The sequence below is a fragment of the Salvelinus alpinus genome, chromosome 34, assembly GCF_045679555.1.
Source record: "Salvelinus alpinus chromosome 34, SLU_Salpinus.1, whole genome shotgun sequence".
NCBI lineage: Eukaryota > Metazoa > Chordata > Actinopteri > Salmoniformes > Salmonidae > Salvelinus > Salvelinus alpinus.
Window position 1 is genome coordinate 24392057 of NC_092119.1, and position 10951 is coordinate 24403007.

The 10951-nt window shown below is 40.8% G+C and overlaps 1 long non-coding RNA gene across 1 annotated transcript; it reads left to right on the forward strand.

Moving 5' to 3' along the window:
- The first annotated feature begins 3242 nt into the window (after window positions 1-3242).
- On the forward strand, window positions 3243-7660 carry LOC139563677 (uncharacterized). Its single transcript, XR_011672614.1, has 2 exons — window positions 3243-3485; window positions 6953-7660. It is a non-coding gene; the product is annotated as an uncharacterized lncRNA (long non-coding RNA).
- The last annotated feature ends 3291 nt before the right edge of the window (window positions 7661-10951 follow it).

The window sequence follows — 10951 nt, forward strand, 5'->3', positions numbered from 1 at the left end:
TAAGCTGCATTTATAGGTCAGTCACCCTGCACATGAAGCCATGTTGGGAGGGGAGCCGGTACTTCAGATAAATTACTACACGACCCCACTCTATAACAAAGTGTCAATATCAGTGTTTGGAAACAAAGGTACGCGGTGACACAGTTCACTGAGATTGTGGTGGTGGATCGGAGCCTACCCTGACCTGACTCCCATGGGTAATCCTCGTTGGTCCTGGTAGCATGGAGAGGCCACAGTCTGCAGGCTAACAACACACACTGGGAATTTAGGCATTATCATGCACCAGAGGTTAACTAGCTATTACATACGCCAGGCTATGCCATTATCCTCCCCCACACTACACCCCCACTGTCTGTGAGGAGAGGAGAGGTCGCGTCCACAGCTGCTCAAGGCCAAGCCACAGTACAGTCGTGGTGATTCAACAGACACGTAGGCAGCCTAGCTAGAGAACCAGTATGGTTTGGAATCAGGGAAATGGTTATTATTGAGAGCAATATGTTGCACGATTATACAGTTTTGTTGTAATGTACAGTGTCTTCAAAGGCTGTTTAGACATAGAATTTTTTTTGGGGGGGTGGGTCGGCTTTGAAATTAGCAGATAGAATTGAACTCTATCAAATAACATTACTTGCATAATTTCTAATCCCCTTTTTTAAATATTTGTATTTATTTTTTATTATCACCCACAATCACCTGACCTCATCCCAATTGAGATGGTTTGGGAGGAGTTGGAAAACAGAGTGAAGGAAAAGCATTCAAGAAGTGCCCAGCATATGTGGGAACTCCTTCAAGACTGTTGGAAAAGCATTCCTCATGAAGCTGGTTAAGAAAATGCCAAGAGTGTGCAAAGCTGTCATCAAGGCAAAGGGTGGCTACTTGGAATGATCTAAAATGTAAAATATATTTTGATTTGTTTAACACTTTTTTGGTGCATGATGCAACATGATTCCATATGTGTTATTTCATAGTTTTGATGTCTTCACTATTATTCTACAATGTAGAAAATAGTAGAAAATAAAGAAAAAAGCTGGGGTGAGTAGGTGTGTCAACTTTTGACTTGTACTGTGCAGTATATACAGTGCCTTTTTCCACATTTTCTTACATTACAGCCTTATTTTAAAATTGATGTTTTTTTACCCTCAAACTACACACAATGCCCCATAATTACAAAGCAAAAACGGAAATATCACATTTACATAAGTATTCAGATCCTTTACTCGGTACTTTGTTGAAGCACCTTTGGCAGCGATTACAGCCTCAAGTCTTCTTGGGTATGACTACAAGCGTAGCACACCTGTATTTAGGGAGTTTCTCTCATTCTTCTCTGCAGATCCTCTCAAGCTCTGTCAGGTTGGATGGGGAGCGTCGCTGCACAGCTGTTTTCAGGTCCGTCCAGAGATGTTCGATCAGGTTCAAGTCTGGGCTCTGGCCACTCAAGGACATTCTGAGACTAGTCCAGAAGCCACTCCAGCGTTGTCTTGGCTGTGTGCTTAGGGTCTTTGACATGTTGGAAGCTGTACCTTCGCCCCAGTCTGAGGTCTTTTGTTAATCGCTTGTGTGACATACACTAACTACATGACCAAAAGTCAAACATCTCATTGCAAAATCACGGGCATTAATATGGAGTTGGTCTCCCCTTTTCTGCTACAACAGCCTCCAATCTTCTGGGAACGCATTCCACTATATGATGGAACATTGCTGCAGGGACTTGCTTCCTTTCAGCCACAAGCATTTGTGAGGTCGGGCACTGATGTTGGACGATTAGGCCTGGCTCGCAGTTGGTGTTCCAATTCATCCTAAAGGTATTCAATGGAGTTGGGGTCAGGGGTCTGTGTAGACCAGTCAAGTTCTTCCACACCGATCTCGAAAACCCATTGTTGTATGGACCTTGCTTTGTGCACGGGGGCGTTGTCATGCTGAAACAGGAAAGGGCCTTCCCCAAACTGTTGCCACAAAGTTGGAAGCACAGAATCGTCTACAATGTTATTGTATGCTGTAGTTTTAAGATTTCCCCTCACTAAACTAAGGGGCCTAGCCCGAACCAGACCATTATTCCTCATACACCAAACTTCACAGTTGGCACTATGCATTGGGGCAGGTAGCGTTCTCCTGGCATCTACCAAACCCAGATTCGTCCGTCGGACTGCCAGATGGTGAAGTGTGATTCATCACTCCAGAGAACGCATTTCCACTGTTCCAGAGTCCAGTTGCAGCTAGCTTTACACCACTCCAGCCGACGCTTGGCATTGCACATGGTGATCTTGCCATGGAAACCCATTTCATGAAGCTCCCGATGAACAGTTCTTGTGCTGACGTTGCTTCCAGAGGCAGTTTGGAACTCGGTGGTGAGTGTTGCAACCGAAGACAGACAAGTTTTACACGTTTCAGCACTTGGCGGTCCTGTTATGTGAGCTTGTGTGGCCTACCACTTTGCGGCTGAGCCGTTGATGCTCCTAGACGTTTCCACTTCACAATAACAGCACTTAGTGTTCACCAAGGCAGCTATAGCAGAGGAAAATAATTGATGAACTGACTTGTTGGAAAGGTGGCATCCTATGACTGTGCCATATTGAAAGTCACTGAGCTCTTCAGTAAGGCCATTCTACTGCCATTGTTGGGTCTATGGAGATTGCGTGGTTGTGTGCTCAACTGTCAACAACGGGTGTGGCTGAAATAGCCGAATCCACTAAATTGAATGAGTGTCCACATACTTTTGTATACATATTGTAATTTGACTTTATTTGCATTTTACCTTCCTTATACATTTCTTCCAAGAAAATTGGTATTTGCTCTATCAGTACATTGGAGTTTAGCCATATTATTTTCTGTACTATTTATTCTGCCTCTTCTGGAGGGTGAAATTGTAACCAACTCTTTTAAAAAGGAGTATACTTTAAACAGGGATCCATTGTCAATCCACTGGAAGTGGATGGTTTAATCTGTATAAATGTCTGTTTGCTTTCAAAGTCTCTGCGACATCAAAGCTAAAGCAGATGTACTCTACTCAGCTTAGAGTAGATACTGTATGTATATTTTGTGTCAGTTATAAATCATAACCCAGGAAGTAATGCATATTACAAATAATCCCTTAAAACTGTAGACTTGGATTGTAAATCCCCAGATTCTTCTCTACAATGCTTCTGCATGTTCAACAAACTGTTTTTAAACCTACAACAACCATGTTTCTTTTTTATTGAGCAACCGGTACACATTGTGTAATATCCTCCCTCTAGAAACCCTCCACAAATGAGCAACTATCTTCATCTTCAGCTGTCCTCCCTGGCATGCAGTTTACCCTAGTAGAGACTACCTTGTTGCAGCAAATTAGCGTTAAGTGGAAGGAGGAGGCCACTCATACAGACTGACTTGGCTTTGGCAGCTCCAAGCAGGAACTAAACTGAGACTGAGGGGATATCCATTCCACAGGCAAAGAGGAGAAACGGGCTCTCACTTTCTCAAATAATTCAAACTTGCTACATCTGAAGGTGAACATGTATTTTATACTCACTCGACAGGGACTCTCCCCAATATGGGTTTACATAGCTCTCTACTTTGCATGGCTTGAACTACCTCCTAACCGTTGCCATTTGTTGATGTGTCACTAGCTCTAACTACATGCAGTATAACTAATATTGTTTTCCTTTTCATATGTCATGTGCAAAGGCAGTATTCTAACTGCATTTTATCTCCACCTCTTTTAAGGGTCTGTTTTATCCTCTGGATGTTGTTCTTTCCACAGGCATATGTCAAATATTATTATATTGCTTCAATGTGTGAAAGTCTTTTTTTTTTTATTGCATACGTTTATCTTTTAAATCAAAATATTTAATCCAGGGAAAAAGTAGTAGAGTATTTCTGAAGGCTAGTATTGTCTCATGTAAGGGGCGTTCCCTGAAGCACGAGATAACCTCGAGTGCAGCTGATCTCATCACACAGTTTGCCCCATCACAACAGGATATTACACAGAACTGGGCGGGAATGTGTGCAATACCTCGGTTGTATCACGTAAAGAAATTGTGCACCAATATTGAAGTCTAAAAGCCTGTTTGGCTAACTGAAGTGCCCTTAAATATAGACCTGGAGAATTCTATAAATCAGATTTTTTTAATATGATTAAAGACTTGCTAAAGTGTGAAAATTCAGCATTTTGACATGTCCCTCCGTGCACCCTCTATGACTTCAAAACACAGTATCATACGGTGATGATTTTTATATTTTGAAAGTTATAGATCTTTAAAACTTGATTGGTGACAAGCAAAACATTTTGAGACCATGTCAGCAATGGACTAATGAAACAAATACCAAAAATATAGTTTTTATATTCTAAAGCACTAGTTATTTTGTTGCTTTGACAGCCATTTCTGAATATTATTATTTATTTTGTGTGATTTAGTGATTCATTTACAACTGTCCCTCATTTTAAGGTCAACCCTTTTATGTGAACTGAACTCTTGTTTTAATATGGTGAAACTATTCCTTTTAAAATATTGGTTTAATTGAACATCTAATAGTCAATCATATTGTAAAAGCAGGTGAACTAGTTCTATTGTTGTTATACTTGTTTTGAGTATAACACGTCTGTTATCTAGCCTGTTATCCAGGCTAGAAATGTTTAAATAATACATTTTATGGGGTGAAGCTTGCGTTCCATTGCCACTCCTTGTTACACACAACAAGCTTCCATTCCCCCTGTCCCAAGGAGATTTATTACTGATTCCCCCTGTAACTTTATTTGGCACTTACTACAGTATTTTCTTTATGTAACCTCTTGAGATGGGAAAATGTGTTTCTTTATGAAGTTGAAAATACATGTGCTCTTTATGAATGTTAAAATTGGATGAAATATTTAAAAAAATATATTCTCCAAGTTACACTTCTCAAAAGGCACCGAATTGGTGGAACAACCCACCTCATAAAGTTTAAACGGTCATGCAAGTATATCTGGTTGCTGGCTTTTACACTCGCCAGTCTGACAGTTTGAGCTCTTGGAAGAATGTATTTTAGGTAAGACCATGGAATTGAATAAAGTTTATACTATTTGCATCTGCAGTTACAGATCCATGAGTCTGATATAAACTGAACCCAAATGAGTGCTTAGTTCTTGCTCCACTCCTATAAAATGCATTAGGAGAGTGAACAAGGTGTCAGGTCCACTAACTCTTCTGTAGTGTAGGAGTGGACTCCCTGTTGACCCCAGTGGGTAGGGACAGGGGTTGGGGGATTGGTTATCTTATTATGCTTCAGTAAATCCAGACAAGTACATCCAGATCATCAACTGGGCGCGCTCAATCTGACACTATTCAACTACAGATGGGAGTGTCAGAGGCTGCGTTTACACAGGCAGCCCAATTCTGATATTTTTTCTACGAATTGCTATTTTGACCAATTACATCAAGGCCTTTTCACATAAGATCTTTTTCAGAGCTGGTCTGATTGATCAAAATTAGTGTAATTTTTTTAATCAGAATTGGGCTGCCTGTGTAAACGCAGCTAGAGAGTTTATATCCTCCGATTGAATCACCATAAATAGCACACTACACTGGGTATCTGATCTGATGGCTGGGAGGCAATGCTGACCATGGAGTCATAATCTTTGGATGATTTACCTCCATTGATATTTGTATGGGTGATGTACAGTACCAGTCAAAAGTTTGGACACACCTACTCATTCATGGGTTTTTCTTTATTTTTACTATTACCTACATTGTAGAATAATACGGAAGACATCAAAACTATGAAATAACACATATGGAATCACAGTGTCACCAGCAAAGCACCGTCACACCTCCTCCTCCATGCTTCACGGTGGGAACCACACATGCAGAGCTCATCCGTTCACCTACTCTGCGTCCCACAAAGACACGGCGGTTGGAACCAAAAATCTCAAATTTGGACTCATCAGACCAAAGGACAGATTTCCTAATGTCCATTGCTCGTGTTTCTTGGCCCAAGCAAGTATTTCCTTCTTATTGATGTCCTTTAGTAGTGGTTTCTTTTCAGCAATTCGACCATGAAGGCCTGATTCAAGCAGTCTCCTCTGAACAGTTGATGTTGAAATGTGTCTGTTACTCGAACTCTGTGAAGCATTAATTTGGGATGCAATTTCTGAGGCTGGTAACTCTAATGCAGCAGAGGTAACTCTGGGTCTTCCTTTCCTGTGGCGGTCCTCATGAGAGCCAGTTTCATCATAGCGCTTGATGTTTTTTGCAACTGCACTTAAAGAAACTTTCAAAGTTCTTTACATTTTCAGAATTGACCTTTCCTTCATGTCTTAAAGTAATGATGGCCTGTCATTTCTCTTTGCTTATTTGAGCTGTTCTTGCCTTAATATGGACTTATGTATACCGCCCCTACCTTGTCACAACAACTGATTGGCGCAAACGCATTAAGAATGAAATTCCACAAATTAACTTTTAACAAGGCACACCTGTTAATTGAAACGCATTCCAGGTGACTACCTCATGAAGCTGGTTGAGAGAATGCCAAGAGTAGGCAAAGCTGTCATCAAGAAAAATGGTGGCTACTTTGAAGAATCTCAAATATAAAATATATATTTAACACTCTTTTGGTTACTACATGATTCCATATGTGTTATTTCATAATTGAGATGTATTCACTATTATTATACAATGTAGAAAATAGTACAAATAAAGAAAAAACAAACTTTTGACTGGTACTGTATAGATGGTAGGATTTTGTGACTAATGATCTGAAGTAATATTAATCCGTTCTTATCACATGGGGAGGGGAAGAGCTGTGGCAGTATAAATACTACTGTTTATTATTTTTGATGAGAGATCAATACAATAGACAAAAGTTTGCCTAACAATGTCTTCTTTCTGTCAACTCAGCAAATTCTATCTTTGTGTGACGCACATTGTCTATATTCATGATTGATTTGTTAATTGACTGAAACATTTAAATACTTTTCCCCCTTCTCTCTTTCTCCCAGACTAGGATGGCCAATTGTGGGTCGTGTTTCTGGAGTATCGTGTGGCTGGTGATTTTGCTGATCATAGCCTGGCCAGTCAGTATTTTACTGGGGGGGCTCTACGGCCTCATCACCCCCCTCACCACCTGTGTGGGCCTGGACCGCCTGTCAGACCTGCTCCTGGAGGGGGCCAACCTGGGTCGGACCTGCGTCCAGAACATGAGACACAGCAAGGCAGTGTGTTGAGACCAGACTGAACCAGATGCTGGTCCTGGAAGTGACTGCTGGTTCTCATCCTGTCGCAGTGGAAAGGCCTAGACGTTTCCTGCACAGAGGAATAGTCAGTGTAACAGTTACTGTTCACGCCAAAGGCCATTGTGTTATTGTTTGTCTTTTCACGTTATTGAGGTGTTAATATCTCACACTCCAAAGTCAGCCAAACACTAGGAAAACTTGCACTTACCAAACTTTTACCAAAATATTTATGCTCACTCTATCAATGTGTCATTAACAGTAGATGTTAATTTTAGTTTGGGTTTGTCTACTCTACAACTTGAAATACAAATACTTTGTATTCATAACCTGTATTTGCTGTTTTTAATTCAGAATGACACCCTGCACAGGGCAGATAAGAATGTTCAACAGTTTAACTTTAACAATAGAGCAGTTATGACTTCATTTTTTATGATTTAAACTTAATGCAATTAAATTATTTTTGAACTTGCCTAACATATGTGTTCATTGATTGAATTGTCATGACGTGCTGACCAGACCACACAGGCACGTGCTGATTTTGTCCCCCCACACCAGACGCGATCAGGACACGCAGGTTGAAACATCAAACAAACTCTGAACCAATGATATTAATTTGGGGACAAGTCGAAAAGCATTAAACATTTATGGCAATTTAGCTAGTTAGCTTGCTGTTGCTAGCTAATTTGTCCTGGGATATAAACATTGTGTTGTTATTTTACCTGAAATGCACAAGGTCCTCAACTCCGACAATAATCCACAGATAAAACGGTCAACCAAATCATTTCTAGTTATATCTCCATGCATTGTCAATCCTCAGAAAACTTTTGAATGAAGTGGAAGTGGAAGTTGCACTCTTGCAACTTTGCAAGCTTTCTATTTCTCCACAGAGAAAATAGATATATTGTGGAATACAGACTACCTGGCTGCTTCTCTAACCTTAGGGATACCTACCTCCAGTTTCACATATGTGTTTGACTATACAAGAGGAGACTGTAGAGATACCATATGCAGTAATTGGGAAATCATCAGCGTTTCCTTGCTTATAAGGAATGCTTTAGTGTGATTTTTTAAATTAAATTCTGATGAGAACAGGTGGAAATCTTGAAGTCCTTAACACTTTTTGATGCACAGTGAATGTGAAATAGTCTTCTAAGCTCTCCCTCAAAGTGCTGAGATTTATGGCTTCATCAGCAATCATAAAAGTAAAACTTTGACTCTTGTCAAATTGAGAATGACAAGGTAATGTGAATTTCAGGTACAGTACTCTGAGGATCAGATGTTAGAATGAGCATAACCCACTCAAAAATATGACAGGTTGCCGCTATCACTTTTTAGGGAAGACCCAGATGCAGACAGTGTCAAAGTATCAAAAGTGTATTACTAGAACAGGGGGCAGTCAAAACAACAGGTCAAGGGCAGGCAGAGGTCGGTAATCCTGATCAGAGTCCAAAAGGTACAGAATGGCAGGCAGTGTCAGGGTCAGGCAGAATAGTCAAAACTAGAAAACAGGAACTAGAAACAAACAGGAGCAAGGGGAAAAACACTGGTAGGCTTGATGAACAAAACAAACTGGCAACAGAGAACACTGATATAAATACGCTGGGGATAATAGGGAAGATGGGTGACACCGGGAGCGGGTGGAGACAAGCAATACGCACTGAAGGAAGAAGAATTCAAATGTATTGCAGTGCTGTAAAAGTCCAATTGAAACAGAGTGGGCTATGCAGGCATGAGTACTACAAATGCTTGGTACATTCCTTAAGTTCCTCTGTTGTGCTAGATGAGGTGCTTGCATACTTTGTCTAATTTCCTGTCTTGTTTTGATTGACACAATGCCTTGTGAACAACATCAAAATATAGCCCAGGTTTCAATAGTTTAAAATCCCTATTAAGATGTACCCAAAATACTGCTGAGTGTAGCCTATGCCATTACCAAATTCAGGGGAGCTATGCATTTGAAGATTAAACAATTCAAATTTGATTCATGAATATTTCATATTCATTCCAAAGCGCTATTTAACCTCATTTTTCTAGTTCTCACTATTTACTGATACACACTGTGAAAATAATTCTCTCATGCTTTTTAAATTTAAATACTTTTTACATTTATTTGAGAAAAGTCTTAGTGAGTGCCATATAAGACCTAGTTAGGTAGCTTTTTTTGGCTCTCCAACTCTGCTCCCGGGGCAGAAAACATCTCTGCCAAAAATCGCCTGATTTAAATTTCACATTTGTTGGTTGGCTGGAGCAGCCCAGGCATGGAAGCCAACATCTGAGAGACTGCAAGTGAGAGAGATGGTGAAAGAAAGGAAGATAAATAGGGTAGAGGGAAGGAGAGGGAGTTGAGTGCAAGGGAGAAAGAGAGATATAGGAAAGTGGAAGTGGGAAAGAGAGGGAGTGAGAGGAGAGAGGGTGAGAGAAGGGAAAGCAAGAGAGAGGGAAGAGATTCGGCAGGGCTGGAGAGTATTTTATTTGGGTGTGAGATTGGGGATGGAAAAAGGCAGACGTGCCTCACCCTGGGTGGCTCAGAGAAAAGATATGTGGGGCTCAACATCTAATTAACCCCATACTGCTTTGTAATTTCACCCTCACACACACAGTACACACACACCGTACACACACACACATATGGTGAGGAGGATACTACTGTACTGCTAAATCAGGGAATGTTAAAGTTTGCCACCTTTCAAAGGGAGAGGAGAGTGGGTGGTATGGTATGGTAACCTGTGTCTGTCTTTCAAAGGGAGAGGAGAATGGTTGGTATGGTAACCTGTGTCTGTGTCTTTCAATGGGAGAGGAGAGTGGTTGGTATGGTTGTCTGTGTCTTTCAAAGGGAGAGGAGAGTAGTTGGTATGGTTGTCTGTGTCTTTCAAAGGGAGAGGAGAGTAGTTGGTATGGTTGTCTGTGTCTTTCAAAGGGAGAGGAGAGTGGGTGGTATGGTATGGTAACCTGTGTCTGTGTCTTTCAAAGGGAGAGAGTGGTTGGTATGGTAACCTGTGTCTGTGCATTAAACCAACAAGATCATACAAACACAGTGCACCAAAAAGTATGTATGGGGTTTGCTTGTGCTGATGGCTGTCTTTATACTTTAATTATGTGTGTTGGGAACCTGTGTTGTATTGTGTACATAATGTTTGTTTGAGGATTTGTGTTGGTGTCTGTGTGAAGACAGAGTGGGTGGCTGTGGGTCACAGGAGGTTGGTGGCACCTTAATTGAGGAGGATGGAATCGTGGTAATGGCTGGAGAGGAATTAGTGGAATGGTATCAAATACATCAAACACATGTTTCCCATGTGTTTGATGCAATTCCATTTGCTCCGTTGCAGCCATTATTGTAAACCGCCCTCCCCTCAGCAGCCTCCACTGGTGTGTGTGTGTGTGTTTCCAACCCAAAGGGTGTTTTGCTTGGCATTAATACAGTTCTTCCCAGGCAGGATGATTTTTTTCCTTTCTTTCCCTTCCTATGTGTGTTGTCCCATATCTTGCCATTCTGTCAGTCTCTTTAACCAAAGGGCTAAATCTGCCTCTGACTTCTGCTGAAGCTTTGGGCAACTGACTCACATGTCACTGTCCATTATAATACATGCAGAACTTTTTATAAACTATAGGTTTAATGACCGATGGTGCAGGTTTACAAAGTATGAATCACATCAAGCTGTGAGCATTAAACATGCTTTATGGAAATTATTGAAGAATTATACAATGCATTATTAGTATGATTTTATTTTCCTTGACAAACTTGACAACCTGCTTTTCTCTTACTTG